Below are 10,069 nucleotides of genomic sequence, written 5' to 3' on the forward strand. Positions count from 1 at the left end.
TCCTAGGATCCCGGATCGCCTTGCTCCCCTCGCCCAGCTATCGATGCCTCAGCCGGTTCCCGTTCCGTAGTCCCGCTGGCCTGGTTCCCGCGCAGTCCCAGTCAGGCAACGCGACACCAACCCTACTTTGCCGGCTCCCTTATTTTTTTCAAATCCATTATCTACCTCTGCAATATTAAAATCCTCCAAAGCATTGTTTGTTTTAGGGGCAAGAAGGTAGTGGGGGAAACTGTGAGTCTGCATGGCATCCTAGTGTGGGCCACAGAGAAGAGGAAACTCAAGTTGAAGAATGGATGATGGCAGCCACGAAAGGGAAGTAGGCTTGTTTCTGGAGCTGATGGGGGGGGGCGGTTCAAATGAGAATTCACTTCGGATTAGCATTACATCCAAGTGTGTGTTTAGATACAAGCCTTTACCTCAACACTTTCCTCACCCTCATCCTGAACAGATCTCACACCAAAGTAAAAAACAAAACAAACAAACAAACAAAAGAAACCATTCACATTCATACTATTAAAAGTGATAATAATAAGTATTTAGGAATCTTAGACAGTTGTTTTACTCTTTTAATGTGTAATATGTATTCTAAAATGTATCTGTAAAACCTAATCCAGAATAAACAGGGCTGCCACGGGAATCTCTCTCTGAGAACAGAGAAAAAAATGGTCACAGATTTTAATCAGATCTGTGACTCCCTTTCCCTTCCCTTTTCCCCATGATCTTAAAGGAAACTGGTCATCAAGCTCTTAGGAAACACCATGTCCTTACTTTTTTCACTAAGCTCCAGCCAGACACACCCCTTCAGAAGAATTTATCTGATGTAGCTAAGAACCTGCTTGTGGTTTCCTGTCCAGCTGGCATCAGCTATCAGAAACGTGTCCCAGAGGTGAGAAAGCTATCAGTCTCAGTAGTTCTGGCTTTATTTCCAAATCTTCTAAAAAACAAGAATTTATCAATGCCAGCCAATAATGTTTTACCAAAGCCTGTCTTAGTCAAGTGAGGCAGAGTCAGTGATACTAGTATTTCAAAAGCACCAGAACTAACTGAAGTATTTGCTAATGTCTGACTTTCCTTTTAAACCAGAAACAAAAACCTTTCTACCAAGCAACTAAAAATCAGACGAAAAATGCAAATGCTCTATAATAATAATAGCGGACTTCATTTCACACTGCCAAATGCCAACTGTGGTAGTCACATGTTTACTGGTGCCTGCCTCTATTCAACAGACTCTGTGACAGCCAGACATTCAGACTTAGAGAAAAATAATTGAACAACTTCCTTCTTCTCTAATCAACAGCAGCTTTTTCATGCCATCTCTTAGCACATCTCAATTCGCATCTCATGTGCCCCCAGATAGTACTCATATCTCCTCAAATCTCCCACTTGCAAGAGTACCTGACAGCCCACTCCCAATTATATTTACATTTATTCTTATCTCTCATTTTATTATTTTAAAATGGAAATAACTTATTTTCCTGAAATACATGAAAGTTTATTTTTAAAAATAAAAATAGTCCAAAATCTCATCACTCAACATTTGGGTTCATTCTCTCCTTAAAAAAAAGAATCTATCATCTATTTCAATGGATTTAAACTAATTGCTCTTTGGAGAGTAGGTTTCACAGCAGTTTAAACTCCTTATGGTACAAATATGGTAGCTGTGATGGTCATAAAAAGAGATTTAAGCCTATATGAACTAATGGAAGATGGAGAAATATGCATATTGAGAGTAACTGGTATCACTTTGATGCCTTCTTTTGAGTCCAGGTCCTTATTTTTATCCTATATTACAGAGACTGGTAGATTTCACCCAAATTTGTTCTTACTTTCTCCTAAATGTTAGGACTCCTGAATTTTAGCTGGACACATGGCCACCCAGAATAAAGATGACATTTCATCACCCCTGTAATCCTAGCACTCTGGGAGGCCGAGGTGGGAGAATCGCTCGAGGTCAAGAGTTCAAAACCAGCCTGAGCAAGACCCCATCTCTACCAAAAATAGAAAAAATTAATCGACCAATTAAAAATATGTATACAAAAAAATTAGCCAGGCATGGTGGCGCACACCTGTAGTCCCAGCTACTCGGGAGGCTGAGGCAATAGGATCGCTTGAGCCCAGAAGATTGAGGTTGCTATGAGCTAGGCTGATGCCACGGCACTCACTCTAGCCTGGGCAACAAAGTGAGACTTTGTCTCAAAAAAAAAAAAAAAGATGACATTTCCCAGCCTCCCTTGTATCTGGTGTACCCACAAACTATGTTCTGGGAAGTGGAGTGTGAAAACAAGTGATCTGTGTAGTTTCTTGCTTGTGTCTTTCAAGGAACAAACACCTGACTCTCCCTTCCTTACATATTTTTGCTGGGACTGTGCATGAGGGGTTCATCTTAGACATGGAGACGTAGGAAACAACTCAGCATTGAGATAGATGGAGCCTGGGTCCCCGGTGATTTCTTGAAGCAGAGCCTCCTTATTAGCTTGATTTTTTTCATAAGAAAAAGATAAATTTCTTTCTATCTTGTTTAAGATACAATTATTTTGAAATTTTTTTACATATAACTGAAACTAGATCCTAAGTAGTATATCCCCCAAATGACTCTTAGTGCCATAGTAAGCGGCTGAGAATTCCCAGGCTAGACCATTTGAATGAATCTGTTTAAACTGGCATTTCTTATCAACTGAGGTTCTTATGGCCTTGTTGCAAAATTTTCCAGTGTTCACAAAAGTACGTGACATGGTACCAAGAGCCTCCCAAGGGCAGGTCAGATGTAGGAACTGAGCAACAATAATCCACCCCAGAAGATTGGCTGACCACCATGGATAGCACTGCATAGGGATCCCACACACAATTTAGAACATTGCTACTCATGCTGGTTCTAGGCCACCTTGCTAGAACTGTTAGGTAGATAATGAAGGATTCCGGGTCTCCTAGGGATGAAAGTGGGTACTGTTGCCTTGGTGCAATTGCCCCATCTGGGAAGAAGGACAAGGGTGGGCCTTAGGCCCACATCTTGGTCCTGCTCCACCCTAATCCTCTCCCAAGTGACTGCCATACCTGAGGAGGAAGGAATAACTTATGAATTGGCCAATCATAACCTAGTGTACCAGCTGCAAAAGAATACAGAGGACTCTCTAGCCCATGGGCCAAGCAGCATAGGTACCATAGAGTCTGCAGATTGACCTAGAACAACCCACATGGGTAGTAAGACAGGTCATGCAACTCCCAACTGTGTAATCAAAGGGGTTCCATGGCGATCTCTGAACCACGAGGGAGGTCACAATCAGGGCACTATAAAACAAGATGCAGGCCAGGCGTGGTGGCTCATACCTGTAATCCTAGCACTCTGGGAGGCTGAGGCGGGAGGATTGCTCAAGGTCGGGAGTTCGAGACCAGCCTGAGCAAGAGTGAGATCCCATCTCTACTAAAAATAGAAAGAAATTAATTGGCCAACTAAAAATATATAGAAAAAATTAGCTGGGCATGGTGGCACATGCCTGTAGTCCCAGCTACTCGGGAGGCCGAGGCAGGAGGATTGCTTGAGCCCAAGAGTTTGAGTTGCTGTGAGCTAAGCTGACACCACGGCACTCTAGCCTGGACAACAGAAGTGAGACTCTGTCTCAAAAAAAAACCAAAAAACAAAAAAAATAAGATGTAGACCATAACCAGCTCTCTTTTTGCACCCTTTCTTTTGCTCTCCCTTTGCTGTGACAATGGGTCCAGTCGTCATCTGTGGCATATGTATCATGTTCTGTAAACCTCTATCTTGCTTTATAATCCTATCTTCCTCTCCTCAGTAAAATTCATTTTCGTGCTTGCCTAACTTTGGTGTGTATGGTCATTCTTTCGCCATCAGCACACTAAGAACTGACATTTCAGACTAAAAGCCGACAGAACCACAGAACCTTAAGCTTTACCGCAGACCTTTAAATCAGAAACTGCTTTTTAACATCTCACATGACTCATGTGCACTTTGAAGTTTGAGAACAGACTAGATGTGTGTTTTACAATATTATGCATTTACTTGGAGCAGAAGATCTTAGCTGAGGTACCAAGAACATTTCAACAGATATGCCCTCAAATTTTGATCATTATGCAAAATGCATTTGAGGGACAACTGAATATACATAATCATAGTAGCTAACACAGACAGAGCACTTATGTGTCAGGTCTTGTTCTATATGCTTTACATGCAGTAATTCATGCCAATTTTCAGTCCCCAATAAGGTAGGTAGGTACCAGTGCAATCTCCATTTTATAAAGAGGTGGAGGTGCAGAGTGATGAGATGGCTTCTATCACCTGCTGGTGAGTAGCAGAGCAGAGGTTTGACCCCAGGCCATCTGACTCCATTGTCTAAATAATGACCTTCAAACAGTCCTCTAGACTGAACAAATCCTGTGTTAGATTACAGATCAGTATACAATTTGGGACAAGTAAGAGGCAAGAGAGTTAACCTAACATCAAGCTCTGCCAAAGAAAGATCCTTGTATTGGACTGGATCATGAGGACTGTTTGGCCTCATGATCTTATAAGACAGGGAGGTCAGGGCAGCTACCAGTTCTGTTCAAACAGCAAAACAACAGTGGAAGATGACCAAGTGCCAAGACAATGGCTTTGGACTCCTTAATAACTACTGTAAGACACTATTATACTGTTATAGTTGTTGAGTCATAGTTCTGGCTGACTGGCTTATTGTTGTTTAGAGCCTTTTAATCCCTTCAAGAACCTGCTGAAAACTGCATTCTTTTCTCTGTCTACCATATTGACTCCCACCTATCTACTCACACCTCCTAAATTGATATTTCTGGCCCGAACATGGCCTCTGGGCTGGTCTTCCATATCCTACTTCTTCCTCAATATCTCTGCTGGGACAGCTAATAGGCATCTCAAATCTAATGGGTCCAAGAACAGCTCTGGATTCCCTCTGGCTAATTTACCCCTCACTTCATCTTCCCCATCACCATTAATCGCTCTAATAGTCCCCCATTTTCTCAAAACAAAAACATGGGCATAAGAAAAAAGAAGGAATTACTTCTTTTATCTCACTTCCCACCTCCAAACCACTAGTAAATCCCGTCAGCTCTGCCTTCAAAATACATCCTGGATGTGAACACTTCCCTCCTCCTTTACCACTGGCTCCCTGTCTAAACTATCATAATTTCTTGCCTGGATTTTTAATACAGCTTCTGCTTCAACTGTTGCCTCTATGGTCACCTATCCATACAATTGTCAGAGTATTGTTTTTAAAGATATATCAGATTATGTCATTAAAATTCTCCTATGGCTTCTCACTATAGTCACAGGCCCTACTGACACCATTTGGCCCTTGGCTACCTCTGCAATCTCATGTCTTCTCATGCCCTCCTTTCTTTTCTCCAGGCATAGAAGGCTTTTGTTGCTCTTTCATTCTCTCCTTAAGTCCTTTCCCCTTGCTGTGTCCTCTGCCTGTCCCCTGGATACGTGCATGTCTCACCCCTCATTTCATTTGGGTTTCTGCTCAAATGCTTTCTCTAACCACCCTCTGTAAAATAACACCCAACTCCACTCTTCTACTTTCTTTCTGACTCTTCACCCTGCATTATTTTCCTTTAAAGCACTTATCACTACTTGAAACTACATGTATACTTGTTTTATTTATTGTCTGTCTTTATCACAGGGGCAAGAGCCCACAACAGTAGGGATTTTGTTTTGTTTATAAATAAAGAAAAGTGGCATATATGAGTTGCTCAATAAATATCAATCAACTGATTAAGTTATGAGTGTGTTCAAAGTTCAAGGAAATTTGGAACTGGAGGTCAGGCAGGTATGTTCCACCTGCCTCAGAGAGACGGCTGCTGTTTTTCAAACACACATGAGGATAAACCAAATCCTGCTTACCAGTTATGCCTTTATTATCTTAGCCTCTTTGGGATTTAGCAAATAAAGCATGTTCATAATTAAACCAAAAAATTATTCATTGTTTATATGAAATTCTAACTTAAGTAGGCATCCTATATTTCATCTAGCAATCTTATTTATTTATTTTTACTTTTTTTTTTATTTTAGAGACAGAGTCTTGCTTTGTCACCAGGCAAGAGTGCAGTGGCCCAATCATAGCTCACTATAACCTCAAACTCCTGGGATAAAGAGATCCTTCTGTCTCAGCCTCCCAAAGTGCTAAGATTGCAAATGTGATCCACCATGCACAGCCCCAACTAGCAGTCTTATTTGAGAGATCTGAGCCCTTATACCCTCTGGCTGGGGTAAACTTCATACTTCATCAGAAAACAATTTACCTCAAAAAATTTAGGCTGGGCCAGTGGCTCACGCCCATGATCCTAGCACTCTGGGAGGCCATGGAGAGAGAATTGCTCAAGGTCAGGAGTTTGAAACCAGCCTGAGCAAGAGCAAGACCCTGTCTCTACTAAAAATAGAAAGAAATTAATTGGACAACTAAAAATATATAGAAAAAATTAGCCAGGCATGGTGGTGTATGCCTGTAGTCCCAGCTACTCAGGAGCCTGAGGCAATAGGATCGCTTGAGCCCAGGAGTTTGAGGTTGCTGTGAGCTAGCCTGATGCCACTGCACTCTAGCCTGGGCAACACAGTGAGATTCTGACTCAAAAAAAAAAAAAAAATTGTACGAACATTCAGTCCCTTTCCTTTTTTGTCTTTCACCTAATTCTTGCCAAGTCCGAGTTTTGCAACTTAGTTTTTCAATTCTTAATTTCGTTCCTTCTCTATTCTTTAGGATTAATGTGGTAAATGGTAATATAAATGCACCCAATAAACCCAATAAACCTGTTCTTCCTGGGACCTACCTTTGTGTAGTCTCTCCCCACATGGCCTCTGGTTAGGGCCTATTGCTGGGAGTTAGCTACTCTCCAAGCAAAACAGGTTCCAGGCAGGATCATCGCATGAGATTTGGAAATAATAGAGACACAAAAATAACAGAGACAGAGACAAAGTGCAGTTTAAAGTGGTGGGAGAGTCAGGGGTCCTCCAGCATTCCTGTGAGTTGTGAGGCCTGAGTGAAAATCGACATCAATATTTATTGTTACAGCAAGTAGTTGATCTTGGTTAAAGAATTTGTGCTCATTCGTTGAGGCCTCCCGACTCCCCAAAGGTTTCAAGGGACCCTTACCTAATTCTGTCTACAAGAATAAATGGTTACAAAATTTTTCTAAGATAAACATGTTAAGCCCTAAGTTAGAAATAGACCTAGCTGAGCATATAAATTAAAGATAAAAATGTATAAAGTAGGAACACTAAGTCTGTATACTAATCAAATCTATTTCTCTAAATACAGAGACATGTGGTCAGGAGTGAAGAAGGAATAGCCTTGAAGTTTAAGATAGTTCCAGCTGGATGTTGTCTGCTGCGCAGGCATTTCAATCAGCTTCTCAGCCTTGGGCCAAAACCGAGCTCTGCTGTGGAAAAGCTCTAGGCGATGGCTTGCAGCGTTGAAGAAACGTTGCTATGCAGACATCCTCTGATAACGCTTGTCTTTGTTGCTAAACAGCTTCTAATCTGTGAACTAGCACCCCCACAGATTCCTTCAAGGCAAAGCCCTGCAAAACTCCTGAAACCTTTCACATCTCTTAGCCTTATTTCCCAACACTCTATGATTTGCTTTGGCCAAAGTGACAGACAATGTGAGGCAAATATTACAGAAGCTTGATAACAGCTTGTGCACTGGGGCATGGCCTCTGGGAATTGCTGCCCCACTATGTGGAGAAACTTAGTCTAGCCTCTTTGGGGATGAAAGACCTTACTTATGAAGAGAGGCTTAGCATCCTAGTTGAACACAGGGGCATGAATGAGTCCAGGCAAAGCCAGCTGAAGAGCTGCAGAATTGTAAGAAACAGTTGCTTTAAGCTACAGAGTGGTTTGCTATGCAGTGATAAATGAGACAGTCATTTAAAATTTCTGTTAATGTGTTTTACTTACTCTGTTTCTTATTCATTTATAATAGTTTTGCTTTCTGTATTTTTAACCTTTTATAAAAATATGGTTTTAAAATTGGGCCTGTTTTCCTTCTCTTTTTGTAGAGAGCAATGCTATTTTTCATTGGGCAACTGAGCTAGTCTAGTATTCAAGTTAAAGGAGCTACTTTATCAGAAGCCCCAGCTTCAGCCCATTTTACTCTGTGTTTCTTGGGCTAATTGCCTCACTAGAGTGTAGGCCACATGATGGTAGAGATTCTGTTCTATTTATTGCTGGATCACCAGCACCTACAACACCGCCTGGCACATGGTGAGCACCCAATTAATATTTGCTTTATGTTGGATGAATGACTTACTCCTCTTATCTCTTCTCCCCACAGTTGGTATCCATCACCATCCTGTGAAAAGGGCATAGGTGACTGCACTTGAGAGGCCAGCCTACGCTGCTTTGCTGTTCCACATGAGAAAGGGGCTATGTCCTTGTGTGGCCCCATCAAGATCCCATCTTCAGTCCCAGCCCTTTGGTCCCATCACACCATTTTGAACAGAGGTAGAATAATGCCCTGAAATCCCTGCAAAATTACCAAAGTCTGATCTGGGACTTTCAGCTTTGGGATTGTTCTCTCTTCTAGACTCTTTAGTTCCAGTATTTACTATTCTTCAGCTTCTCCCACTGATGGTTGTGAGAAACTCTTTGACAGTCAGAGAGCCATGTTGTTGACTATTGCTGCAGGTTACAAAAAATAGCTAATAATGGTAACTAACATTTAGGGTGCCGGGTGTAGAATTAAGAACTTGCATGTATTAACCCAATTCTAAAGAACAGCCTATGAGCAATTACTATAGTATTCCCATTTTACAGATAAAGTGCAGAGATATTAAATAACTTGGTCAAGGTCACATAGTAAGTGGCAGACGTCACATGTGGGTCTTTCTGAAACCAAATTCATGTTTTAACCACAATACTTCCTCATTCATATATATATATATATATATATATATATATATATCCATTTTCTTGTAACTCAAATTCCTCATGATCTCTCTCTCTTTCTCATTGCTGTTTGGTATATGCATTCACGGAAGATCAACTTTGTGAACAAAGAGGTAAAAGTATTATACCTCTTGGTTAATGAATCATCTCATGAAGCTGCTATTTATTCCCCTTCTGGGGATTTTCTCTTTCTCTGGCCTTTAAATTATCTAGGTTCATTCTCTGATTTTATTCTATGATAATATTGGGTGTTGGATGCCTGGAACCCAGAAAGTTTGTCCGAATCCTTGAGATATGTGTTTATCTTCACAAAATGTTCTCAAGTTCCTCCCACACGATCATTCCAATAATTGAATTTTAACATTCTTTGGAGGCTGTTTCCATGTTATTTCCCAGAAAGGGTGGACTCTATCATTCAGGGCACTAGGAAACACTTTCTTTTTGTGGTCATCTCTGGCTATCTCCAGTGATTTGCATTCAGACGCCCCAGTGTGGGTACACATGCGCGCATAGCCTTATAAGCATCCATTGTAAACTGTGCTTTTGACTGCTTTGCTCTGTGTTTTACAAATATTTTGCACGAGAGCCCTGTACACATAGGCTTGAACACTTTTTTGAATGTGTCTGCACCCTCATCCTTAATAGAAAGATTCAAATTTTCTCTAAAGTTAAACCTTAAAACAATGAACTCAAACTTGGATGCCCATTAGAATCACCTAGGGGTAGAAGGGGAACCTTAAAAAATACAATTGCCAGGTGACACTCCCAGATACTCTGATTTAATTTGTGTGAGGTGGGGAAAATGATAGTATATTTAAAAATCTTCCCAAGGGAAAACCACTGTCCTAGGGGATTATGAAGAGCATTATCTATATGCTTTCATACTTCATGCTAATGTGAGGACAATTTCTCTGTTAAGAATTATAGGGTTATTGAACGTTAAGCCTGTAGTTCTGAAACCATCATGCCCCAGAAGCATGTGGAAGGCTTGTTAAACACATAATGTGGGACTCTATCCCCAAAACTTCTTTATTTATTTATTTAATAAATTGGCAAAGATTATGTATATTTATGATGTACAAAATGATGTTTTATTATATGTATACCTTGTGGAAAGGCGAAATCAAACTAACATATCTATTACACCATATACTT

This window comes from Microcebus murinus, chromosome 15 (assembly GCF_040939455.1).
Source record: "Microcebus murinus isolate Inina chromosome 15, M.murinus_Inina_mat1.0, whole genome shotgun sequence".
Classification (NCBI taxonomy): domain Eukaryota; kingdom Metazoa; phylum Chordata; class Mammalia; order Primates; family Cheirogaleidae; genus Microcebus; species Microcebus murinus.